This window comes from Manacus vitellinus, unplaced genomic scaffold (genome assembly GCF_001715985.3).
Source record: "Manacus vitellinus isolate BGI_N305 unplaced genomic scaffold, ASM171598v3 scaffold_36_pilon, whole genome shotgun sequence".
Classification (NCBI taxonomy): domain Eukaryota; kingdom Metazoa; phylum Chordata; class Aves; order Passeriformes; family Pipridae; genus Manacus; species Manacus vitellinus.
The window spans coordinates 7039869-7067191 of NW_021940508.1; the positions used below are offsets into that span (position 1 = coordinate 7039869).

At 49.3% G+C, this 27323-nt stretch overlaps 1 protein-coding gene across 2 annotated transcripts in view; it reads right to left on the reverse strand.

Moving 5' to 3' along the window:
• CNTFR (ciliary neurotrophic factor receptor) overlaps nt 1-27323 on the reverse strand; it is a 203317-nt gene that overhangs the window by 105774 nt on the left and 70220 nt on the right. The gene's annotated exons all lie outside the window — the stretch shown is intronic.

The window sequence follows — 27323 nt, forward strand, 5'->3', positions numbered from 1 at the left end:
GCCAGGGATGCTCAGTGTTGCCCGGACAGCTCCAAGCCCAGGCTGCCCTCCCTCTCACACCTAAGATGGGAAACCCATTAAACGCTGCAAGCAATGAACCCTCTGCTGCTGCTCCCTGGAGGCACTTTCACGGTCAACTTGAGGAAATTGTTCCTGATATCCAGCCTAAATTTCCCTTTGTTGATTTTCAGCTGAGCAGCGGAAAGGTGGGAGCTTTAATGAGACAAGTGGGGCCGCTGGAGGGGAAGGAGCCGTCAGTTTGAGCGAGGCAATGCACAGAGCTGTGGTTTAAGTAAAACAGCTATTGCGAAAAGCCCAGAATCCTACAAATTTGGGATGGAAAATGTCTATTAACTTTCCCAATGGACTAACATGAGATTGTTCCCCCATTTTCTAATGTTTCTCCCAGTCCAGCTATTTGATTGGGACCAGAGCTCTGCAAAAATATGAAGGCTTCGTTCATTTTTTTTTCATAAGGAATTGCTGTACGTGGAATAAAGTGTTGGACTTTACGATCAGATTTTCTTGTTTCATCCAAGGGCAAAGTTCTGCTGTTTTGCCTTCTCTGCTCTGCAAACCGTGTGTCCCCTCCACCACTCTAAACTCTTCTGGTGTATGAGTCAGGGCATGATGTGCACAGCAGCAAGTTACTACCAACTTGTGTGAGCTTTTGGGGGTGAGAAATGCAACACAAAACTGCAAGCAGCTGCCTTCTGGGATATAGCTGCTGTTCAGCAAGGCATCACCCACCTCATGCACTTCCTCAGGAGCCCAGCATGATGCTGTACGGCAAACAGGCACTAGGAGAAGTTCACTGGATGTGAACCCAATGCCATCACTCACTATTTTTTCCACCTCTAATTGAGGAAAAGGCTTTTCATCAGCAGGTAAGACACTGCAATGCTCATGGGAGCGTTCCTGGGATGTGCAGATGTGTGAGCAAGGGGTATATAAGGGAATGATGATGCAGCCAAGTGGGTTAGGCATGACATCTGTTGCTTCCAGCAACTGGGACATCAGGACCTAAAAACCCAGCTTAAGAGATGTGATTCAGCAAGCAGAGTAACAATGGTTGAGTCTGGGAACACTGGGCCCCTCTGCTGAGCAGCATCAGCAGTGTACACCCTTGAATCCCAAAACCAGGTTGGCTCCTTTTGGGGGTAAAAAAAGCTCCCAGGCTCTGCTGCACCACTGTGGCTAGGGGTTTGCCCATTGCAGCCACAGATCCCCACAGGATTACAGAAACAGAGGCATCAAAAGAGCAAGACCTTGCAGGGCTGGGCTAATTAACTCACCCCAATTTGCCTTAATTGCATGGTGCTTTTCCACTCCACTTTTAGAGGCTTGTAAAGGCAAAGTGGCCGCAAGCTCTCTAGAAACATCAGGCTCTGTTTCCCTGGGGAGCTGCTACCCATAAAGTTTTACCAGCAGAAAGGAGAGCACGGTGTTCTTGGTGGTGCACAGTGAGGGGGTTAGGTGGGCAGGAGCCCTTCCTTGCACCTATGTTGGGTTAGAGCAGCGCATTGCCTCCCCAAAATCTGGACCCAACTTCCTGTGCGGAGAAGGGCAGAGGGTTTGGCGCAGGCAGCTACAGGCACGCACTCTCTAATACTAACATCAGGTTTTGGAAGCTTGTCAGGCAACACATTAACCTGCTGAGCAGGCAGCCTTGGAGTTTCCTCTCTGTTGCCCTCACAGTGCTCTTTGGTGTCACAGCAATACCCTTGCAGGATAAGGGTTCAGCACACACTAGCTGCAAAAACTTCAATAAGAGACATCCACACCAAAACATTAAAGAAAACCTACCTCACCGCCTCTGGTTTTAGCAGCAGGACAAACCCGAGCAAAGGGGAATGAAATAGAGATTTTCCCCATCTACTTCCTAAACATCAGGTGAGGGAGCACATTGCATGGTCCATTGCAAATTTGGGATGTGGCAAGACAGCAACCACATTTTATGTGTTGCAAAACCACCTCCTCTGTGGCAGCTGAGATTTAAAGCATACGCTCCGACCTTGGTAATACTTTTTACATATTGAGTCACTGCTGACACTGGAAATAACAGGGGGAAAGGGTTGGGATTTCAAAGATTTTGATGCATGCCTGGGTCTGCTAAGAACTGGGACAGTCCCAGCTGCCAGCCCGGCCCTCTAGCCCTCTACCACTCTTCATTATGGGCACAAGGCAGTGAGATTGAAATGATCTGAGGCAATGTAAAACACTGGCACACCAGAGTAGGAAGAAGGAGGATGAGGATTCAAAGGAGGATGAGACACAGCCCTCTGATATGTAGCCCTAAGAGTGATGAGTGCAGCCAAGATGGTGATTCCCCATTTTTTACTAGCCACCTCCAGTGAAGGATGGCTTGAACAGAACAGCCCATCTTTTTTTCCTGCTGGAAAGAATCAGGACAGGTTCATGTTCTTCGCCTGTGAAGGTAAACATCTCAGAAACAGGGGGAGAGGAGTGAGGAGACTCGGCAGAGAGCCTTTTCACTGGAGGGAGCAAAGATAAATGGGCAGATGGACAGGAAAAGTGAGGAATCCTACCCCATCTGGTCCCTTCAGGCTGACCCTCAGCCAGAAGGTCAACCCCCCTGAGACACTTTACCAGATACATTATTTGATTTCCCAACTCTCTCCCTTCTCCCAGCAAGAGAACAGCAGTCTCCTATAGCTCTGATTTTCCAAATAAAACACTCCTTGAAGGCTCCTTGCAATAACATTTGCACAGAAAATTGACATTCTTCCTCCTCCCATCAGCCCTGACACTGTTTGTTTGTGAGTTAATAACTTGAACGCTTGGCTGAGCTATTGATCCCTTCTCAGAATGATCATTCTTTTGTCCAAAATACACCAAAAATAAAGGAACAAGTTTGCAATGGCAGAATGAACTCGATGCTTGAATGTGGCCCCACTGGCATTGGAGGCAGAGTCATGTCCATCCCAGATGCCTGCGGTATCTTCTGCAGACACAACTGTACAAGGTTGGATTTATTTCTCTCCATTGTCAAGGAAGAGATGTTGCAGCTTGCAGGTAGAAAGTGATCTTTCATGACCCAAAATTATCATTTACCTTTAAATATTCATCACCCAAACGGGGCTTCACAGAAGAATAGCTGGTGCATGTAAGTGTCTGTGCTAGAGGTGTCCAGCAGAAGCAGTGTGTGGGTACCATCACATTTAGTTATAGGAGAAACAGCGCTTCAGAGCCCCAGTTCCCTACCTGAAGGAGAGAGGGTAACACACCAGATCAGTCCCTCCATCCAGGACGTGGTGTTCTTTGGGCTTTTGTTATATTAGACAGGACCTGGCATTCCAAAAGCAGAGCAAAGCTCTGGGTTTCACCCACTCCCTCCTGCCAGCGTTCGCTTGGAAACAGATCCTCCTCCATCATGAGCCCTTACAAAACCTGACTAAAGGAGACAATTAAGGTCTCTCCAATGCCCTCATCCTCCTTAACCACTCCTGTGCCAGTAGGGCATTGCACCACCTCTCCCAGGGGAATCCTCGCCCATGGCTGTGTTTTCCTTGGCAACTGTGCTTGCATGGCTCTGGCTAATTGTTCTTCAGATTGCTCTTTTCAGGAGAGATTTTCATGGCAAACAATCAATTTTTCCCGAGTTGCAATTTCTTTTTTTTCCTTCAAAGCCTTTGATGTCTGGGAAAGTAACAGGCAACCTCAACACACGGCTGAGCATCAGGCGAAGGCTGGGAAGCACTAAGCGGAAATGCATTTAGTTGTCTGGGTCAAAAACCATTTCCTTTGTTAAATGATTATTATTGTTCCAAGAGGATTTCAGTGGGAATTGAGGGTGCTTAGATAGATGGATTCACAGGTTTGCTGAGCTTCTATAAGGGTCTCTATATCCTCCACCATAATTCTACATCATAACTTCCAACACCAATAACTCTTCTATGACTCCCAACAGATATTCCTGTGCCTTCCAAAGCAATAACTTCTCAATGAACTCCAGACCTGCCAAATCGACTGTTTTCCCCCTGCGGACGCCTGCTTTTTGGCCCTTCTCACTGCCCCCCTGGGAATCTTGACCCATTTACCTCTCCTTCTGGTTCCAAGCCCAGTGCAAGGGGAGATGAGATCAGAAAGCGATCTGCCTCGAACATCAACAAATAGCTCTGGCACTAAAAGCTTTCAGTCATCTCCCATTTTCCTGACTGCTCTCAGCAGTCGAGGATCCAGATCTGGACCTGCCTGCACTTCTGAGCAAACCTTTCCTCGTCACACGCTGCCCTTTCTCACAAAACTCGTTTCTTCCCACCCGTACCTCAAAACTGCTATGAGTGTGTTGCAGGTCTCCCCTGGAGAAATTATTTAGGTTATTCTTTGGGGCTAAAGAACAAACACTTAAATAAGAAATAAATTGTTTTACATTTCCTGAGTTGCCAAGCCTCCCAGTTCAGCTGTAAGAGCATTGTGCCAGGCACAGAGGCACAGAGCTGCTACCTCTCCATGCACTTGATCTTAATGATGTGTTAATTAAGCTAAGGTTAGAGCTGCTCATTACTTTATTATTTTTGGTTCTATCACAGTAATGCTCAGTGGGTCTCAATCAGGAACAGACTATTTTTCCCCCCTCTCTCCTTTTAAGTCACAAATTATTTCAAGATCTGGTAAAAATAAATGCACACAAGCAGGCTTTGCCCTTTTTCAGGGAATTTCACTTTGCACAGGAAGAAAAGTTTCAACAGTATATTGAATCAAAAATGAACATATGCAAGAAGGGAAGAATGATATGCATCAAAAGTTACCCTTTTTTGTTGTTGTTGTTGTTGAAAAATGGGTTTTTTTGGAACAAAGAAAAACCCCAGAAGATTAATCTTACAACAGTGGGTGCTGTGTACAGAGTCAGTTCGTGCTGCAGAGCAAATACTGAGCAAGGTACAAAGGTGCCCAAAGGAGGACAGAGGAAGTATAAGTGATTTGACTCCACTTTTGGGCTCTCCCATTGCTATTCTACTCGCTGACCTGCAGACTGCTCCAACTGCTGGGGCCAAGCATGGCCAGCCACCTCGCAGGTCATCCCCATCCCACGAGAACACGGAAAGCAAGCAGTGCTTCTGAGCCTGAATAAATAACCAAAATTTAAAAGAAGACACCAAATTTGCTGGAGAGCATGTTAAAGGATCATGCCCTGGTGTAGGTCTCCTCATCACAGGATACCTTTATGTGTGTGCAATGAGTTGTCATCAGTCCTGTGATGAGCTGCCACAGGCACAGCCCTTACCTGTCCTGGGGAGTTGGTACCAGGGGTACCAGGAGCTCTGCAAACCATCATAGTCCGAAATCCAATGAAGACTAGGACGGATAGGCAGATGGGGAATGCCACAGAGGAAATTTGGGCAGGTCCTCTTGACACCAGAAGAGATGCCGGTGCTCGTTCTCAGGGAACGAGCATGCTGCTGCTCTAGGAATTCCTCATCTCCACTCTCTCCTAGTCAGGGGGAAGTAAGCCACAAAAACCTAGAATCACAGAACCTTAAGTTTGGAAAAGATCCCTTATATCACCAAGTCCAACCATTAAGACCTCTCAGCGTCCTAATGCAGGAGGATCTAATGCTTCTAACACTTCTAACCTTTGACTACTATAGCTGTCAGCTTCTCCTTGTGGGTATACACTTAGATGTTGGTGTAGGAATCCCACCAGGAAGACAGGCTTGCATTGCATCCCCCAGCTGCACTCCAACACCCTGCAAATGACCTGGCTTTTCAAAGATGCCATCACATCCATCCTATACAATTACTAGAAACAATTAAGCCCATGATGGACCTCAAGACCACCATGAAAAAATGTGAAAGTGAGCCTCCCGTTCCCACAGAGCCTAGTTTCTGCAAAGGATTTGCAACCCAACTTCACATCTTTTGTCCAACAGGAGTCAGGACTCCTCTTCCCTGGTTTCCAACCAAATGCAACCTATGCCATTTCTGGCTGCTTCTGAAAACCACTCAAAAATGTCATTAAGAAACGAAACCTCTAGACACTGTTAGTGTTTCCCTGCTCTGTGCTGAAATCATCACTTCTCTTTCCATTTGGTGCTGCTACACTCATGGGGAAGGAGATGATTCTGTCCCACAATTTAACCTTTGATTTCAGAAAACCTCCAAAAGGGAAAAAAAAAGCACCCTTTCGGAAGAGTAGCCCATAGGAAAAAGACTTTAGAGAGGTTCAGCAATGCTTAAATGGATAACGGAGCAGAAATGGCTCCAGCAACTGGGGCAAGAGAGGACTTTTCTAGGGAGTGTGATGTATCCTAAAGCAGCAAGTCCCATTGGCTCTAGTTTTCCAAAGAGGTCTCACAGCACAAAGTGATGCAGGCAGACACACAGCAACTTACTTGGAGGCTCTGGCATCCAGGCTTCGAGCAGGAAGGCGCTGCACAACTGCACTAATTATCTGCTGAACATCTGTCTCTCCCCTACTATCGTGGGGCTGGAGGAGTCCTCCTGCATAGCTGAGGATTAGCACTGGAAAAGATTTTGTTGACTGTGTGATTTTGTACAGGAGGGGGAGAGAAAAAAATCCTACAGATTCCTTCAAAGGGGGAGTGTTTCAGCGAGAATCTCTTGCATGAAGGAGAGGAATTTGTGCTCTAAATCAGAGACCCTGGTGGAGCAAGAAGTAGGCGCTTGCCGTGATGTGGGCTGAGGGATTTAGTCCTTAGCTCCAAATTCTGGGGAGCAGGACCTTTGCCCCTGTGATCACACACACTGCAAGCAACATCACGGCATCTGTTACAATCCAGAGGGTTCTGGATTGTAATCTTCCTCCCTCCAAAATCCCTTTCATATTTCCTTACAGCCAAATATGAGACCGCAGAAGATTAATGGAGTGAAACTGCAGAGGCGCAGGGGGAACAGTGCATGGTTGGGCTCCCATTGATCTCTTCATCCACACTTGGTGAATTGAAATCCTTGTTAGAAGCTGGAGCTGCCCTTCAACAAAGCCGCTGGGTTTCTGTAGGAGCAGAGCCTGGGGCAGGCAGGATAAGCCCCTGGGGTGGGGAGAGCTTGAGCAGGGCTCCTGTAGCAGGCACCCAGCCTGCTCCACTGGCAGCAGAGGTTAACTACCAGAGACCAGTCCGTTGGTGGCTTTCCAGGGACTGCTTTCCTGGGACAAAGGGGGATTCTTGAGTTCACCAGTGACTTCAGAATTTAATAATAAAAATAATAAGACTTTCAGTTGTGGTGTGGTACCCAGGGGGAGGTGTGCATCCTTCTCGCTGTCTTGGCCAGGATGTAGTTCTCCCAAAAACCCTCTATATCCAGGGAGAGAGGCAGCAGCACAAAGGACCTAGGACAGGCTGCTGGCATAAATCACCCCCTAATAAACTGAGGAGCCTTTTTTCCTGGAGAGGCAGGGGAGGGGATATGGAACTGGAGGTAATGGAACTGGGTGGAGGGAATACATCCTTAATCTTCTAATCTTCAGTCTGCATGCCCCCAAACACGAGAGGAAAAAACTGCCCAATTTTGTGTTACATCCACTATCCACGTTAATGAGGTTTGTGGAAATATGTGCAAAAAGCCTGAGAGAAGCCTAAAAACCAAACCTGTGGAGAAGAGAAGCTAATTCCCCACTGTTTAATTAGTACAAATATCTTGTGAGTTGGGCTTTTTTTTTTCCTTTCAAGGCCACCAGGGGCCAGAAACTTGCACAATAACACAAACAAAACGTCCCTTAAAATCAACTGGTGCTTTTGGCCAAGCAGAAACAGTTGGGATTTCCAAATATGGCCCATGGGAACAACAGTCTAGGCATTCTCGGGAAGCATCTCGGAGCCTAAACTGTCTCCCAAGAATAAAATCCTTCAGTTCAGCACGACAAAAGAGCCATTGCATGACAGTCTCTGTCACACAAGTGTGCAAATTAAGTAATCGATCAAACGAGCAATACCTGGGAAAAGAGCGGCGCATGGTGCACGTCGCACCAGCAGCAGGAGGACAGGGCTAACCTGTGGATGCCTCTCATCACACGTGGGCTATTGTATCCCTTCTCCACCCACACCACAGCAAGAGGGGGTTTCTTTTTGGTTTTGGCTTTTTAATCCAAGTTTGGGGAGCAGGACCCTTTCTTGGAGAGAACACAGGTATCCAGCAAAAGCATTTGTTTTGGACTCAGACACCACATAAATCAAGGGATATTCCGTGGGGATGTGACAGAGCAAAAAATTAGATGTAAAATTTGCCAGACAGCAAGAAATGAGCTAGAAATTGTTGCCGTCTCTCCTGGGTCAGAGAGGGAATCCTGTCTCAAAGGCTTGGGATTGCGTGTGTGCCGCCAGCTTCACATAATGACGTTCCCTAGGGCAAAAAGAGAAGGAAGACTTTTTAAAATCACCCATGACTTACTGTCTTCCATCTCTTTTAATTAGTTCAAAGGACATGGCCACTGCCCCTCCAAGGACTGAAACATCAGGATGTGATTTTTGGAGCCCAGCTGTGCCACCCTGAGAGCAGGGCTGAGCAGCTGCTCAGCACCCAGAGGCCCAGATATGTTTGCAAACAGATCGGGCAAACGGCTGCATGTTTGTAAGTGTATTTTAAAAATCAGATCCTGTTGGCAGGCAACTCTCAGACAGCAAGCAGGGCCAAATCCCATGAATAAATTGCTTGGAGCGAGTAGTTTGACGCGCCATTATTCATAACTAATGCAGTCCTAGTAAACAGAAAATGGAGGCCAAATCTGCCTGTATAGACACCAATGACCTCATCTATTTTCACCCTATTTACTGAGCAAAATAAGCGCAGAAGAGTTACCACCATCCTCTAAAAGGGGAAATGGAAGTTTTGGAGGAACAGTATTCCCAACGGCTCCAGAGTACAGTGGGAGTGCAGTGAGCAGGGATGCAAACTGAACTCAGAGTCAGAGCAGACATTTGGTCCACCAGCGCAAAGAAAGAAATAAAGCCAACCAAGTCCCTCTCCCATCTCTGAGCAGCTCTTGCTCAGGATTATGAAGAGCACAGTTTGCCTGAGCCAAGAAGAAAGCTGGAGCCAGCGGAGGGGGCACAGCATCCATAGCGCTCTCCTCCCATTTCCCAGCCAGCATTTCAAAGCAGGTTATGTAGAGTTTTTTGGGAGCGAGTAAGCTGCAGTGCACTTCCCAACCTCTCCATAGTGAATTTCTAAGCAAAACAAACAAAATAAATGAGGGAAGTGAAAAGGGAGCAACAGGCTGCTCCTCTACCCAGCATAGCAACTGCAGGGCTGCTCAATTCAACCATCGAACAGTTGGTTACAGCAAGCACAAGACACAACCCTCATGGTGTTTTCATTCACAAAAAAAAACATCAGAAGTCACTGCCAGGGCATACTGCACAAACAAAACACCCATCCTGATTGCAGATGGGAAGGGACCCTTGTGAAGCGCAGGTCTGCTAACGCTGATGCAGCCGCCAGAGCAGCAGCTGCTTCCAAGAAGCCGTGAGGCTACAAACCAGAGCAGACGTGATATTTCTGCCACATTTCCTATGTTCTTTAAGAATTACATTTATTTCAATTTGAGCAACACATAGGAAAATTGTGAACACGGCTGTGATCACTCTTCTCTTACTTCCTTTCCCAAATAAATGCAAATTTTAAAGGTGTTTTATTTGCAAGTTGCTTTCACCTTGAAGAGGCCAGCTCAGCACCTCCAGAATTTACCTTAGGGAAAACCAGAGCCATTGACCTGAAGACTGCCACATTCATCTCAAACAAAAAGAGAAATACTTCTGTAAATGACAAAGAAAATTTATTACGCTGCTTACAAGTTTCGGCCCATTAAAAAAATTGCCCTGATTTCAATAATTGACTTTTCAAAATAAATACTATCCTTTCATCAATAAGCTCAAAACACAAACTAACCACAAAACCCTTTGGAAAAAAAAAAGAAACATAAAAATTATATCTTTACACATTAATAATGTTTATTAATCTAACTGCAAGCATATGTCCACATCCCTAATTTTACAATATCACACATCAATAATATTTTACAGTTTTTTCATATTAAACTACACTATTCCCATGAAAGCAAAGTCCTAAGTATTCTCCTTAAAAGGCCCTTGACATTTGAATGCAGAATGGTTGCATTTTGAAGTATTAACACTAAGAGCACATTTGGTTATTCAGACTGGCATTAACCATTCATAAAGTGAATGGGGCAGAGTTGTGGGCATGTCAGAAAACAGAAAATCTTTTAATTGTATTAAAAGAGTGGGAGTCTTCTCTGTCTCCTTTTGCTATCACCTTCTTCACGAATCAGCCCCTGAATTTATTAAGCAGCCAAAGCAGCTTGGACCAAGAGCAGCATTGCCAACTCTCTGTGCCTCTTTGTTTTGGACGAGCCTTAGCACATAATCTGTTTATTAATGCTTTGAAGAGGGGCTGAGCAGCGAGGAGGAAAAACTGGCAGATGATAATATTATTTAGGCTAATCAAGAATATGATGGATAAGGGAGACCATCAAAGTGAACGGCAGTGCCAGGCAGTAAGGAATCACGGTGTGATGATAAATGCAATGCACCACATGCTGAAAGGGAGATTTTGAACTAATCACACACATTGCTGCAGCCTAAATTAGCTGAAAACAGACAGCAAAGTGATGTCAGCCTTTGTTCTGTGGCCACAGCTAAAATGGCAAACAAAATGTTAGGTGATATATAAAGACCCAAGATTATAAAATATGTGATGCTGTAAATAAACAGTATGCCCTGACCCGTAACGTTTGGATTAATCCTGGATATCCTGCATAAAGAAAATCAGGGGAAAAGAGTATCTGTTCAGAGATGGGCAATAAAAGTAATGAGATGTAGAGAAAGAGTAGAGCCTGAGATTTTAATTTACAAAAGAGGCAGATAAACAGGAAGAGAAAGGAGGTGCAGGAGCAATGAAAGGGAGCTGACAAATGCTCCTTGAATATGGCAAGGGCAGGAGAGTCCACAAAACCAAAAACGAGACTTCAAACTGCTTTATTTACACACGTAACACCTGGTGCACAGCCAGGTCTTGGGCTATGCTGAATGGGAGCTTCCCATAGACCCATGACCAGGGTGAGTTGAGAACTCAAATTAAATGCTTTGATTTCTAGAAGACTAAGTGTGTGGTGGCACTGGGAGTGGGTGAAGGAAGGATCATGCAGGAAAAAGAGCACCAAGGTCAAGGGAAACACCACCACAGTCAGCATGAGGTCTAATGGACGAGACCTGTATTTAGAGAGGAAAATGCAACCTGCTCCCCATGGCAAGGTGCTCCTGGATGGGCAGAGCCAAGGGTCAACCCATGCCCTGCAGTAGGCTCATGGGCACCTCTTAGGCATATTTAGGCATTTATTGAGTTAGGTTCTCTCTCTTCTTGTGTCTCGCTCAACCCTTGACGAGGAGCACCGCTTCCAGCACATCATCAGGAACGCCATGTCCACACAGCTCTTCAGGGCAGCTGCTGCTCACGGTGAGCTAACTGAGGTAGAGCCCCCACCTTTCCCAACACCATTGGGATGCTCCTCAACACTGTGCTCCCCACATCCAACAGCTGCATCCTAAAACCACGGTTGCCCAGGGGCAGATGGGCAGACACAAATCCTCGTGTGTCTCTCTATCTTTCCCCTCCCTGTTTTCCGAGGTCCGGTGATTTCCCAGCTGATGAACACATTACCACCTCATTCAGCAACGCCTCGGAGGCGCTCACGTTTCAGGCCCCGGCGAGAAAAAGATGAAGTATGAAAATCCCTTTCCTTTCCAATCCAGTCCTCCCAGCATTGGCCAAGGAGCAAACACAAAACGCCTCGGAAAACACACAAAAAACACCGGACGTGAGAGGCCGTGCCGAAGTCGCACCATATGCAGGTGTCAGGGAAAAAGGTCTCCCGTCTCCCACGCCAGGCTGCTATCTCCATCCCACAAAGCCTTCCCATGAGGGGTTAATAGCTGAAGAGGATCCTTTCCCTCTACTGGCTTGTCGGTGAACTGGACCAAGTGGGGAAGGGTGAGGATTTTCCCAGCCGTGCCTATCGGCACCAATGGGTATCTGCAGATGATACCTAGTCTTGAGCCTTCAAATATGTCCATGCTGATATGGAGAGCTGCACATATAGAGCCCCTATCAAAATATCATCTCACCATTCAGCTACAAGTGGCAGTGGCTCCAGAGTACCCATTCTGGGGTATTGCTTAGGAAAAGTGAGAAAAGCATCCACAGCAGTGATAGAGAAAATGTTGGTAATGCTCCAGTATAAGGGAGCATGTCAGGCAACCTCCATCTTCATCCAAGATCCTTGGGAAAAGGCATCAACTCAGCATCTCATGCCAATGATGCTTCGTAGGAAAGATCGTAGTCTCTTCCCTGAAAGGCTTTTTGGAAAGGGAAGGGGTTTACAGCAATTATAGCACTGTTCCTCCCTTCAACATTCTCACAACCACAAGCACAGCAAAAAACCCCACAGCTCTGCTCCACACTGGTTCTTCACCCCATAAATAGATATGGGCTGATCACACCAAATTCATGCAGGATTTTTTGGAAAGTGCAAAGGAAAATGGGACAGAGGTTTGTTTAGTGGTGACAGCCCATTCCTGCCTCTTTGACATTTGCTCTGAACCAGTGAACTGCACAGCATTTGAACTTTTGTTCAGACAGATAGGCCTGTGTATTTAGAAATCCTTGAAACTCATCCATCTGCAAAGACAGCAACTCTCGATAATGCAAAAGCTCTAGCCGGGATGCTGAGCTCAGCAGATCTCTCTACAAATGATTCCTATTAAAGTAAAAAATTACAATACAAGCTTCTATTTGACAATCCAAGCCTGACACAAAAAAAATGAATTAAAAAAACCATAATATGGTTGTGCCAGCCAAATTTATGGACCACTGAGGAGCTCTGGGAAGGCACTGAAAGACCTGTTCTTCATTGCCTGCCCCATGCCCAAACTCTTTCAGAGGAATGCACTCTCCATTGCACCTCGGACCATTCGGGTGCAGTCATTCTGATCAGGATCTGCTCAGCAATTCAACGCCTCCAGAGGTGGAAACCCCAACCTACTTGGCTGGCAGTCAGTTTGGACATCCATCCATCCACCTTTTCCATGAGGATCATCTCTCCTGGCACTCAGCCTGAACCTTCCACACTTTGTTTTACCCCCGAGGTTCATTGTCCTGTGGACACAAGGTCTGGTTTCCTGGGGAGATTTTTGCACCTCTGAAAGCTTACAGCTTTTTGGGGTTTCCTCTTCTACAGACTCAATACTTCCAAACCACAGTTTTGGGAATGTGGGGCATGATTTGCCCCCTGACTGCTTTGTACACCATCAACATCAGGAAAACACTGAGAAACTCATCACAGGTGATCAGTGCAGCCACACACCAGCACTGGTCCTGATCCCACCAGCAAGGACAATGGGGTACAGCTACCAGGACCAAAGGAAAAATGCAATCATCCTAACTAAGAGCCCGAAGACCTCCTGAGGACAGAGCGAACTGCAGAACAGCCCTCAGTGTGGTTTCCCCGTCTGGGCAAGAGGGTGGGATGTGTTGGGGAGATACCATTGGTAACACATCCCCCTCTCCCTCTCTGCACGCCAGGGCAGCAGCAGAGTTCTCAGCTCCCAGTTCCCTGCCCCCCACAAAGCCTAAACCAGCAGATTATCACGTTAACGCTTCAAGTGTTTAATTTCCTGCTCCAATTACATTGGTTTTGTAGCAGACAGGCAGGAGGGGGGAACAAGTGAAAACAAGCCTGGTGTTTCTAACTAAACCCAGAGCGACCCCAAGACCACCAGGTTTCCCTTCATCTCCATGGATGGAGGGGTCAGTGTTCACGCCAGCGAGGTGGCTGGATGTAGGCATGGGAGCCACCTGAGTGCCAACATCTCAGGCCAGCAGTGGAGTCACTCTCCATTCCAGAACTGAAATGAAAAGGTCTTTTTCTTCAGCAGCTCTGTCGACCTCCAGAACACTGCAGAAACATTTGCTGCACGTCAAGAAAAACAAGGCAGCTGGTGTTTGCACAGCCCCAGCTGCAGAGAGGGGCTGAGGGAGCATCAAGGAGGGAAAGGGGATAGGGTAGGAGGAGGGCAAAAATAGTGTGAGTATGGAAGGGAGGATATCAGAGCGCAGGATAGCTACGGAGTGAAAAATGGAGGAACGAAAAGCACAAAGGGAAAATGAAGGAGAGGGAAGGCAAGAACATGAGAAAGGAGGAAAGATAGTTGGGAGAAAAAGAAGGAAAGACTGCAGAGAAAAGAAAGCGAGGGTGTGGAGAAGGAAAGAGAGTGAGGAGAAAAGCACTTGGGAAGCTGCAGGCTGTGGCCACATGCAGGCTCTAGTGGAGCTGTCTCTGCCTGGACACTCCCCTTGCCACATCCATTGGGTTGCTCAATCCTCCCCAGAGGAAAACAGATCTGGAGGAAAAAAGATATCCCAACCCAGGTGTCTTGCAGGACAGCAAGTCCAGCTTGAGTTGCTTTCGAGAAATATTAAAAAAAATAAACTCATCCATGAGCAAATCACTCAGCCTGAAAGCTGTGCTAGCTGCTTACAAGGAAGAGTGGGACTCTGGAACTCAAAATCCCATGGAAAACACCCAGTGACAGCTCTGTAGCATCCCAATTCCCCCTGGGGGGAAGGTGGACCCTATTGCCCTCAGCTGGCCTGGGCCAGGGGATCTCGGCTGCCTGCAGAGCTGGGGATGCTTTCCCCTTGGTGCCTTTCCCGGAGGTCGCCCATGGCTGCCGTTATTTATAGCCGGCTGAGCGCACACACACTGCGCTGAGCTCACCCGAGCGCACGGGGAAGGAGGCGAGGAAAAAGGACTGACCTTGGGGTCAAGGCCAGGAATAGCCGCCAGCGGCCAGAAATAGCTAGTGCCATGTTCAGCCCTGGTTCTTCGAGAGCTGCTGGATCAGAGCATGGTGTTTCCAAGATTTCAGCCGCAGTCAGGATAGGATTGATTTCTCCTTCGGACTCATGTTCCTCCATAGCTGCTCTCCAGCTCCAAAAATCTGCCGGGTGGATGGAGCAGGTGGGAAGGGGCAGGAAAGCAATCCAGCGGTGGGGAGGGGATGACTGACCTCCAGAAAATGTGCTGGAAAAGCAAGGGAGGCAGGTCGCGAGGAGGGACGGGTTTCAGCACCTGCTGCGGCGAAGCCTGACGCTGACCTGGGAAGGGGCGACGCAGGGGAGCAGATTCCAGAGGATTTTGGCAGCATGCAGTGATCAGCATGCAGCTCGATGACTCCTTTGGGTGCCTGAGAGAATCTCAGCACATGAGATCAACGTGGACGGTGTGCAGGCACGAAGGCCATCACGTGTGTGCCGCTGTCCCGCTGGGGAGCTGGGGAGCAGAGACAACCGCCCCTGTGCCCCAGCCACGCACGGTGTGGGCACCCTCCCCACCCTCTAGGGATGTGCATGTACGAACACACGTGTCTGTTTGCACATGCAAACACAAAAGCCCGGTGCACGCTGCCGCATCCAGCCCACATACAAAGGACTTTCCTGGCTGCCCTGGCAGGACCTGCCTGCGAACGCCTTGGATCCCAGCACACCCATCTCGCTCCACGCTTGGCTGTGCTGGAGTGTCCTGCCCCAAGGCAGGGCTGGATGCTGCTCCCGGGTCAGGGTCAGGCTGAACCCTTTTTTCCAGAATCACTGGTGGTTATGGAGACAGTGTGAGACCACGGGAGTAGGAAGGTCTAATCCTCCTTTTTCCAGCACTAACCCCAAAAGCTCAGTTACTGCCAGAGAGAGACTTGAATTATTAACCCTCAAGTACCACATCCAGGGCCTAACACTTCAGTGGGTAAGTGGAAGATGAAGACAGACAGGGAAGTATGGTGGAGCCAGTGCAGAAGGCTGAAAGCCCTGGGTGAGCAGTGCTAGCCTGTTGGCTACCTGGTCTGCAAAGAAAACCACCTCAAGTTCCCTGCAGAGATGAGATCCTCACTCCCTACTGATCAAAGAGGAGGTCTGAGCAACTCTTCTCCAACCACCCTGTGTTCTGCCCTCCCTGAAGAGCTTCCCAGCTGTCTCCAGGGTATTGAGGGAGGGAGGGATGCTGCTGTGACTGCATGGCACTCCTCCCTTGCCCCCACCAGCTCCAGAAGAAACACAACCAGTCCCTTCCATAAGGTCTCCCTAGGTGGCCACTGCCTGCCTGGGCTCTGCGGCCACAAGGCCCTCAACCTGTGCAGCACTGAAAGGCTGAGATACAGAAAGAACTGTCTCTGGGCTTTTTTTCCTGCATGGTTTTGAGCAACATTTTGGATATGGAGGGAAATCCAGGGCCCACCTGGTCCTGTCCCCACCTGGACCACCACAGCACAGCAAAGCAAAGCACTAAACCAGGTCTGTGTGCTTCTTCACAAGAGCTCTGGAGGATACTTCAAGCACCATTGACTGGATTGCCACAAAATAGATATCCCCAGTGTCAGACAGGAGAATAGATGACCCATTGCTCCATTAAAAGCCTCTTCTGCTTCTTCTGCTTAATTTTCTGATCTGGATGCTGTTCTTCCTAGCCTGTTGCTGCTTTTGGGTACCAGCTGTGCAAATGCACCTGCAAGGAGCCAGGCGGGGCAAAGCTGACCAAGTAGGAAGTCTCCCAGCCCAGGGGGATGTGTAGCACCAGACAGGTCTCACCAGGTGGCAGCAGGTTGTGCTTGCACAGATGGGGAGTGAAAGAACAGCTGGAGAAAGCAGAGAGGAAAACCAGAAAAATAAAGTGTATTCTAAGCAAGGAGTTGAGCAGAAAACACACAGCACTGGTCCAGACCTTCCTGCCTCTTGCAAAAATACACACTTATGCAGGTATTTCTGGCGGGTGGCTTATACAGGGCTAGTGGACACAGTTCCTGCAGGTGTTACCCATCACCTGCAGCTCTCCCATACTCTGGGTGTGCAGGGTGGCCCGCCAGATCCACTTCCTACCAAAGTTGCCCAAGGAGCCGTGGAGGCAGGTGCTGCCATGAGTACAGAGGCGGTCTTCAGCCTGTAGCAGCTGGGGAAATTCATCGGTCCAACCATGCCACACCAAAGTCCCATGATCCAGTAGGAGATGTCCCTGCCCACGGCAGGGGTAGCTGGAACTAGATGATCTTTAAGGTCCTTCCTAACCCAAAGCATTCTGTTATTCTACGAAAGGCCCTTCCTCGAAACCATCCAGGAGCAGAAGTATCCCCTTGAAGTTTCTCCTGTTTGCAACATGCCTTTAAGCCCAGACCACATCAGCCCAAAGCCCCAGAGAGAAAAGGCTTAACAGCATCAGCTCCAGAAGAGCCGTGTCCCAGTGGAACCAGGACAGGAGCAGGGAGGTTTGTGTATGCACAGCTGGGGCAGAGCCAGTCCCAGGGAGCCCTGCCAGTCCAGCATGCAAAACTCAGAATCTGGTCCCGAGGTGGGTTGTGGTTTTTTTTGTTTAACAAACTACTCGCCAGCCTTGTAAGGCGAGTCCCCACGGTGCCCAAATAAGCTGAGTATTTTTGGCTGCTACCCCTGCAGCCCTGGGCTGGCCTTTGGGAAATGCATACCCTGCAGCCCTCCGTGCCCTGGTAATTGAAGAGGCTGCCTCTTCTCCGCGCCAGAAAAGGGATTACAGGACACGCTTAAGGGCTTGAATTCATAACCTTCAGCGTCCCCCGGAGTTGGGGACCCTCCTGCCTGAACCGCGGCAGCGGCACCACTAGCCGGCAGCACTGCCAGCCACGTCCATCCCAGGCATCCAAAAGGCCTGGGCTTCAAGCTGGGGCAGAGCATGCCAACCCCCCGGGCTGCTCTCAATTAGCCGCTTTTGAGGCTGCAAGGAGACAAATTACTATAATTTAACAAACAGACTTTATCTTAAAACGACTGCCTTACCCAACACCTATTGATTCCTGTTCCCCTTCCAAAGAACTCACCACAATTAAGTTGTCACATCCTTAATGCCCACGTAAAAATGAGTCAGCTCCAGTGTCTCCCAGAAAACCTCGTGTGCGCAGGATTACAAAACCCAGCTGCCGAGTTTCCTTTTTACTCCTGAGTTAGCTGGAGACGAAATTTATCTCGGTGGTAGACAGTAGAGCTTTTATCTGCATCCCTCCGGCTGCCATGCAGCTTGCAAACAACTCGTGTCTTATCTTTCCTCTTCCAAACTGCCAATGGTTTTGTCCTCCACAGGCAGGGCATTAGGGAGGGCAGAAACTCAAGTTTTGTGGCTTGCAGCCCTGCAGAGTTAATCCCTGGCTGCTGGGACAGAAGAGCACGCTGCAGAGAGGGGGTGCAATTGGTAGGACCCCATCACCCCAGGGGGCTGGCACAAGGATGCCATGGGATTTCCTGCCTGATGGCCTGTCCCTGCCCTGCTGGGAGTTCTGCTTGCCTGGGACATGGGCTGAGCAGCCCAAAATGCATCACATTAGCATGTTGTGACTCAGTTCCCCTACTGCCACACAGACTCAGCATTGGTGACACCTTTACCAAGCACAGGAACAGCAGTATGGGTCCCAGGAACACAGTGTGTTTGCAATGTAGAGGGGATTTCCTTCCTGAGAGCAGGTGAGGTAAGTGTGAGAGTTGCTTTTTCCTCCCTCATATGGCCTGTTAAGCTGCTGTTTTAGTATCCAATCTGGGGTCATCACCATGCACAACCACATTTCTCTTGCTCCCTCATGGAACAGCTCAGGACTGTACAAGTTCAGCCAAGGCTGCTCTCTGGACCCTCCCAGAGATGCCGTAGAGCAGCCAAGATGCCTCAGAGGGATGGAGGGAAGGTGAAAAGCCCCTGGCCATTCAGTAACATCATGGAGTAGGATTGATTCAGTTCTGAGACAGCTGATGGTGCCTGCAAAACCTGAGGTTTTGCATTTCCAGCACCCCAGACCAGCTCAAGAGGAGGACTTCTAACCCACTGCTGCTCACGAGGAGACGGGAGGGTAGCCAAGGGGAAAGACAGCACAGAGAAACAGCAGTAGGGGGAAAAAGCCACAACGAGATCATGATGCCAGAGATTAGGAAGGGATCTTTACAGAGACCGGGGAGCTAGACCTAATTACACGCCACGCACTCCGGCAGTGTGCCACCAGCTGCCGTTCGTTTCACGATTGCAGCAGACAGATCTGATAATCGGTGCCACGTAGTGGGGATAATCTTCCCCTCCCTGTCTCCGGACACTTATTTTGCTGCAGGGAGAGTTGCAGCCAGCTCTGCAGAGAGCCCTGCACCTGTGTGCAGAGCCAGGAAGGCTTAGGGGTACAGATACAAGCATCCAGGCAGGTGCTGAGCCCTGTGATAAGGGTGCACAGTGAAGGTGCTGGTCTCTGTGGGTCCCCAGTGAGAGCATCTCACCTCAAAACCTCCTTGCAAGAGAGGACTCTGTTCTCTTCACCGCTGAAGCTGGTGCCATTTATTGACAGTGTCCCCATGAGGCAGGCAGGGGACTGAACAGATGCATGAGAAAGGCTCTGCAAAGTATCATAAAAGCAAGAGGAAAAGCCACATTCATAAAATACCAAACACCAGGAGTTAATAGGGGGCACCAGGGATGCCATGGCTCTCTTCTCCGCCCTGGAAAGACCTCGAAGGAGCTCAGCATAGCAATTTTTTTACTGCATGAAACTCAGGTATCTCTTGCTTGTTTCTAAGAGGACAAAGTGGCCCCCAGCAGCAGGGCTGGGACCCCACTGGGGCAGTGGGAGGGTGGTGGCAGGCAGGGATCAGTAAGCCCCCTCCGATCCCCAGCTCCTATCCTCTTCGGAACGTCAATCAGGCACCTGCCAGCACAGCCAATTCGCTTCCATTTGGAAAATTAAAGAAATAAAATGAATCGTTTGCTTAATTTGAAAGGGTGGCAGGAAGCAAAGATGCCTTGGGCTCGTGCCAGCGTGCGGAGCTCTGCTGCTTCTAGCACGACCACAGGGTTTCACTGGGGCAAACATCAGCCTGTTCCCCCCCTCTGTCTCCTGGATCAAACAGCCCTTCTCCAGGGGGTCACAGGGACTCCCAGTCTGTTCCCACCAGTCCCTGTGCTCCAAAACTGGGCAGCGGTGGGCAAGCACAGGGGTGGTCAGGGCAGTGATGCCCCCTCCCTCCCCTCCTCCCCCCACAAACTACATCCGAGAGCCATGGGGACCAGTTGTCCCGGGAATGCTGCCCCACCGTGTGCTGGGAGGGTGAAACAGCCAGGATCATTCCTCAGGGGCATTTGGGTTTTGAACGCTGTGCCTTTGACCTGTTTGCCCTCTGCTCGTCCCCTGCACCCTTGTGCCACAGCACAAGGCAGGAATGAGGGCACAAAGGTGGATGTGAAAACAACAGGGAGGTGCATGGCAAATGCCTCCCAAAATGTTATCTCTCTGCATCCCTATGGCCTCTGCTCTGGAAATGCACCCACTCCCCCCCAACAAACTTTCATGATTTTGGGGACATCACAGGCAATTCTCCCTGTCTCAGCTGCTCTCAGCTCTGGGACAAACTTCTCGCCTTGGGAGCTGCCCTCATCCTGGTTCTGCAGCCCCACAGCCTGTAGGACTCACTTCTGCTCTGTCCCAGGAAAGGGGGAAAGATCGGGAGGGGACCCTGTCCTCCAGATGACTCTCTGAGACAGAACTGAACTCTGGGCTGTGTCCTTCCCCCTCCCCAATGTGTCCTACTGACTTGTAAGACACAAACATCATCTCATTGCTTTTTCCTTCTTCCCCCCAGCCCCCCCCCAGCCCTGCAACAAAGGCGAATCCCCAAATCCCAGCTCCTTCCTGCCAAAGACATGTGCACCTGCAGAGCAGCTGATGCCAACATCCAGAGCAGAGCCAAGCACAACAAACGGGCTAAAGAGCCCTCACTGCACAGAGACCAGCTTACAAAAACAACTGTATTTCACCCAAACTCTATTAAACTGTCCTGGGTTATTGCTTCGTTTCCTTTCCCACCACTGAGGATCAAATGAGATTTCTGTGGCTACACAGAGATGCTCACATATCTCTACCTTCAGCTGCCCCTTCTGTGCTCTGTGCAGGGTGAAACCCACTGTGGGGCAGCGCAGCTTTGCATGCAAACAACTTCCCCTCTAAGATGACTTTTTCACATTGGGAAAAGTACAACTGCCACATTCCCGCACACAGTTATGCAACAGGGCACTCAAACTCTTTGCAAGAGCCCAAGGAGTCCTGCATGCTGGGGTCTCCTTGCAAAGCCTGAACAAGGGGGTCACACAAGCTTCCAAGCCAAAAGGGACTGGTGTGATGATGATACCAACCCGAACATCCCTACCATGTCCTGACACTCTTCACCCCTACAAGCTCCAATCCCGCTCTCTGCGCAGCAACTAACACGGTCTTAACCAAGGAACAGGGCACTGCTCCCTTCCCTTTCCCTGTGAGCGTCCCTCTCATTTTGCCTTCAACCTTCTGGGTTTTCCTCTGGTAGACTTAGAAAGTTAGCTGTGAACTAGGCCCCTGGTTTCCAACGCAGAGGATTTAAAAGCTGCGCGGGAGATTCGGGGCATGGCTCCCACTAATTTCACAAAGTTTTACACATCTAAGCCTCAGCCATCAGTTTCTAACAAAAAAAGAGGTTCACTTCAAGGCAAAAAAATAGCTGAGAAAAATGAGCTTTACTTCCAGAGGCTTTTCAAAATAGAAGCATCTGAAATGCAACAATCCTTGCAAGCACTCAGCAAGCTTTGCAAACACATAAGGGCGTATGGAAAATAAAATCACGAAAAATTTCCACTGCCTGTCGTGTCCCACAGTATCTGTGCAAATACACACACTCTCTCTCTCTCTCTCTCTCTCTCTCCCTCTCTCTCTCTCTCTCTCTCTCCCCAGCTCAGCCATCAGCAGTGTCTGGAGAGGAAACGCAGAGAAAAACTCCAAGAAGTTTAATGAACTGTCACAGTTTAACAAACTAATCCCTGCTTATGTTCACCTCATCTCCAATGAGAGGCTGGGAAAAAAAAAAACAGTGCAACATAAGGCAGCTATCTCTTATCTGCTCCATTGCACTGCAAGGGCAGAGGATTGAGCAGAGGCTCCTGGGTCACAGTGAGGCACCACTTGCTCCTCCACAAGGCACGGCCAGAACCAAGCAAATACCTCGCAGTGATTTCCCATCACAAGTCTGTGTCTGTTTTCCATAAATACTTCAATTAAAGGTAAGAGATGTGCATGGCTTACGAAACACTCATGGAAAGACAGCTTTGAACTCGGACATGAGCATGCACTGGGTACAGAAAGACAGTCCCCTGTGCTACTCATTCATGGCACTGGACTTGTCCTCTGCAGAGAGCAGGACCGCAGCTGAGCAAGCAAAAGTGGAGGCAGAAACAAAAGCCAAAAACAAGGAGGAATTGTTTTCCTCCTGCTTCCACTGAGTCCTCCAGGGAGAACATTGTGTCCCCAGAAAAACCTAAAGTAGGAGCCACAGGCACGTTAAGCTGTGCTCCATGAAGCTGCAGGGAGCCCAGCACCTTCATCTCAGTGTCCTCATACTTGGGAGAGAGCGTTAGGTGCCTCAGCAGACGCCAGAAACAGCAACATGAGGCAGGTTCCTGCTGGGCAAGCTGCTCCTGAGAGATGTAAATACTCGCTGGCAGGAGGCACTGGGTAAATATCTTGCAGCAGTGCAAACAAGAGCAAGTAGCATTTTCCTGGTAAAGCAGCACCCAGGCTTTCAGTCAAAGCTCAGGGCTATATTTTCTTAGGCCCTTTACTGAGCCATCAAAAGGCTTTACCTCTCCCATCTCCCTTATAAACATGCACACACACACACTCAACAAGGATTTTGTCCCCAAAATCCTCCCTCTCTACATGAACTGCTTCCTGTCAATTCCTGGAGCAGAAAGGAGAGAAGCTCATCATGTGAAATATCATCCACTCCTGACCAGCAGCTCCGAACTTCATAAAAACCAGTGCCTGCACACAGCAACACATTGCCATAACATAGGCACTGTTTCAGAAATGCCTGCAGGACAGCTGGTACCAAACTGGAAAAGACTGCAGTGAAACCAGGACATAGGTTTAGTTGAGCAACAAAGCCTGGGTGCAGATGCTAAATCAGCTGGTAATCCTGTATATCAGTGAGAAGGTGGGTTTTTTTGGTAGGTTTTCTTTTTCGAACTAAGTAATGTTTTTCTGATTTGGTAAAGAAAACCTTGGCTCCATCTGATGCTGGCTTGCTCTAAAGTAGTGGAAATGCCAGCTCTACTGTCAATCTGTCTCACATTTTGGGGTGCCATTTTGTCTCCCCTTTCTGTACACGTTTCTAGGAACAGGTTAAAAATTTTCAAGAAAAAATAAAGTGTACAGAACAGCAAAAACAAGAAGGAACTGGGGAAATTGGTTGTGGTCCCCCAGGGAGTGGCAAGGAGATAGGAGGTTAGGTCACACAGCACAGATTTGCTTTTCACATCCTCTTCAAGAACACATCCAGTGGCTTCCGCTCAGATCCCCATCCCTGCTAACACAACACCCCAAAGAAATGATTCTCTGCAGGAAAGCGAAGAGGGTGATGGGATCTGCTGCCAAACCCTTACATCTCACAGTGGGAGAGAGGGGAGACCGAGAGGAAATGAAAAACAAATCCTGGAGCCGGTGATGTGCCGAGGGGTGGCTTCGGCCTGGTGTTATCTTTGTTGGCAGGGTGGTCTCCACGGGGGTCACCGCGGGAGAGGGGATTAAGCACTGGCATCCAGACATGCCTGCACAAAGGCAGGGGAAAGGGAAAGCTGCTCTGAAAACCGACAGGAGGGCAGGTCTCACTGGGATGGCTGTATTCCTGCAGATTTCATGGCTGGCCAAAGCACTGGTGGGACTCGGAGAAGATGAATATGTTGGTGGTCTCCCTGGCAGCCAGGCTTCCCACAGAGGAGATAACCCCATGCCCAGGCAAGATGCCTACCCGGTCTGTTGCAGCCTACCTAGAATGAATGAAGGGAAGGCACACAGAGGAAGAAAGGGAAGAGGTAGAGGTGAGATGGTAGCATTGAAATATAAACGAGATGAGACAGCTCTGTAGATACTTTCAAAACTACAGAGATGGGAAGTCACAAGTAACCAGATCCCCATACACCATTAGCACATCACTTATTAACCACCCATTAACGAAAGGGCTGCAGATAGCACGCTCCTGTCTTCTATCATTACAATACTTTTCAGCTAATCCTCTTTCCCTCTCCATTTTTATTCCAAGAAATTCCTCCAAAAGCTAATAGCCAAGAGCTGCACCTTAATTTCTCCTTTCCTTTCTTTAAGGCAAAGCTTTAAAAGCAACAAATACAAGCAGAAGGAGCTCCACAGCAAGTTTCCATCTAGTTCTTTTTCCACGCAGGCCTCACTGCCCACCGATAAAAGAAAGCCCAGAGCCCCTTTGGAAACTTGCATGAAGCTTCTCTCTCCAACTCTGCCCACAAATGCACATTGAAACCCCTACTATCTTTTATTCCAGGAAAATTATATGCAAGCCTAGCCCAAGCCTCCAAGAACATGTTGTGTCTCTTACTATTTGCTGAAGACCTTCAATGCAAGATGCTTGCAGAAGTATCTGGTTTTCCCCCATAACCTCCACAGCTGATGACCTCTCGTACTGTGAATAAGGCACCTAAAGAATAATTCTGCATTGTTGCAGAAAATAATAGCACCTATTGCTAATATATGTATTTTCCAAAACATGAGTATATATACTGCCCTTTTCTTGTTTCAGAAAAGCGACTTGATTTCTGGACTCAGTAATAATTTCAGCAAAACCACAGGCAGAATAGATGCAGTTTTGGACTAAGAAAGCAACTCGTCACTCCGCTATTTATAAAACTTTTAAAATATATGTACAAACATAAAAGTACTACCCCCCTGTTTGTACACATACCACCTTATCTGATCAGACCTCATAAAAAAACAGATGCTATCTTGGAAAGCAACTTCCTTGGGAAAATAAACTGCCTGTAGTAAATCCCAGGGCCAGCATGGGCAGCTGCTCCAGGCATGCTGTCTGAGCCAGGCTTGCCACTCTGCAGAGTCTCAGGACAAGTAGGGCAGGATTAATGCTCTCTGCAAAGCAGGAAAAGAACAGAGAGAAGCCATGAAAATCTCACAGCGACTGCTAGCAGGAAGCTGGGCTTCATGCTGGGGTTTTGGGGTGATGGAGGCAGCCGAGCAAATGAAAAAACCCACAACCCACGGATGTCAGCAGGCTGTCAGCGTCCCGGAGGTACCGCCATAAAATCCACACGCAGCGAAGGGTTTGCCGGTCGGCGGGAGGGCTGGTGAGAAAGCAAACAACGCGCCGGGTGACAGCGGAGGCTCTGCGCAGGGAGGCTGTCAGCGCCCTGGGGTCGCACAGAGCCTCCTGCCCCAACAGCCTGGCTGCCAGTGAGCCCCGCCGAGTGGGACGGGAGCAACTGCGTGCCGACTCAAAAGCGTGCGGGGCAGCTTTCCCACACGGCACGGAGTGCCAGCGCCTTTGAGCGGACTGGAGTCGGCTGCGCCGTGATGCTGTCGGTCAGAGAGCACCGGCGGGATGACGGAGGGTCAGCCCTAGCTCTTGGATGATCAGTGAAGCTTCCCAAACTCGCCGACGGAAATGAAAGTGCGCTGAGCGCAGAGGGATGCCTGTCCCGGATATTCGGCGCAGGGAAGAATGTGGAGTTCTTGGAGCGGGCATGGCCACCCGCAGCTGTGCAAACAACCCCGCTGAGAAGGTGACTTACCTTGGGCCCCGACCGAGATCGCAGACCCCTCCCTTCCAGGAAGGCTTCTCCCTTGCCCAAAGACGGGGACAAGCAAAGCTGAGGGCTGTTTCCCAGCGGGAAGCTGCTGTCTCACGGATCAGAACGTTAAACGAGATGGCTGGGGTTAGGACTGAGATCCAATAGCCACTGCCAGCCTGACCCAGCCCAGTACACAGCAGTTGCTCCTTGATTTTAATTTATCCCCACGAGGGTGGTGAGTTTCTTTGCCAGCAGAAAAGCAGTGGCAGTGGCTGCAGGCGAGAGGGCTCACTGCACTGCTCGGGTCTCATCCCCCACTGCAGCATCTCCCCAGCGCTGCAAGCCCAGGAGGGATCCCGCATCCAGTTGGATGGGCAGGAGGAATGCAAGGCCCCGATCCAGGAAAGCACATGCTGATCCATCAGCACCCGCATACTCCTGACTCCTCTCTTCCAGAGGAAAGTAACTTCAGATGATGAGAGAGGGAGGAAGGCAGAGTGATCAGCATCAGGTCTGGGGAGAACACGATACCCCAGCACAGGCTGGTCAGAGCCACATTGGAGAATGACAATTTGGAACCTGGATGCAACCCTGAGTGTCAGCAGGTCCCAGGGCCGTCTCTAAAAGACCATCACTGGTACTGCAGGCAGGAGAGGAAGAGAAAGAGACACCCAGAGATTTGGGAGGTGTGAGCCATGCTCCTGGCTCCACCACAGCTTCCCAACCAGATGTGTGAAGCACAGGAAGGCTGAAGGTGCTCTCAGCTCTACCCTCCCCACCTTCAAATATAGGTAAAATACTACTTTTCTTCTGTTTTTGCTCCCCAGTCTGTCTACTGTGGGTAATAAATGAAGTCTGTAGGCCCTACAGTAAAAAAAGGTGGAAGAATTTTAAATCCCACAAATCCACTGTATGTTTCAGAGTTGGGGATAAGGAGAAGGGGAGGACCCAGCACAGTCTCTAAATCTTTATTTCCCTAGGCTCCCTCAGCCTGTTTTCTCCCAAGCCTTTGTGCTACTTCAACCAACTTTTATTTTTGGAAAAACAAACCAGAACAAATGGCAATAAATATAGGCAAGTTTAGAGGGAAATGGCTGGGATTGCTCCGGATCCTGGCAGCAATCTCCTGAATGCTGCTGAAACCCCGGGGCCCACTTCTCCCCAGTGGGAGATGTAGTCCATGGTGGGAGGTGTGGAATATGATGCAAGATGTGGAGCATGGTGGGAGATGAGGACCACAGCGGCAGCCTCACCAGACGATCCACCTTCCCTGGCCAGGGGGCAGCTTGTCCAGCCCTGGCCGGGAAGGGGCTCTCTCCAAGCTCCTGGGCTCAGTATGACTTCTCACCACATGCAGCTATTTGATCCAGATGGGCAGAGGAGGTGAAGAGCTGCCAGGCTGTCACGGAGCAGCCACAGCAAGGAGGTCGCAGGGCATTGTGGCTCGACCCGGGGGATGGAGCCTGGCCTGTGGCAGCAGGAACCACCAGCTGCAGCGGGCTGGGTGGATGGGGGCTCCCCTCCCCAATATCCCTGGGAGGGGAGAGGGATGCTGTGCAACCCTCATGCTTGGCTGAATTCAGGCTTTTCAGGGTTAGGACCAGATATGCTGTTCTGTGACAGAGCATTAGTTTATCTAGTGCAAGTCAGCCCCCAC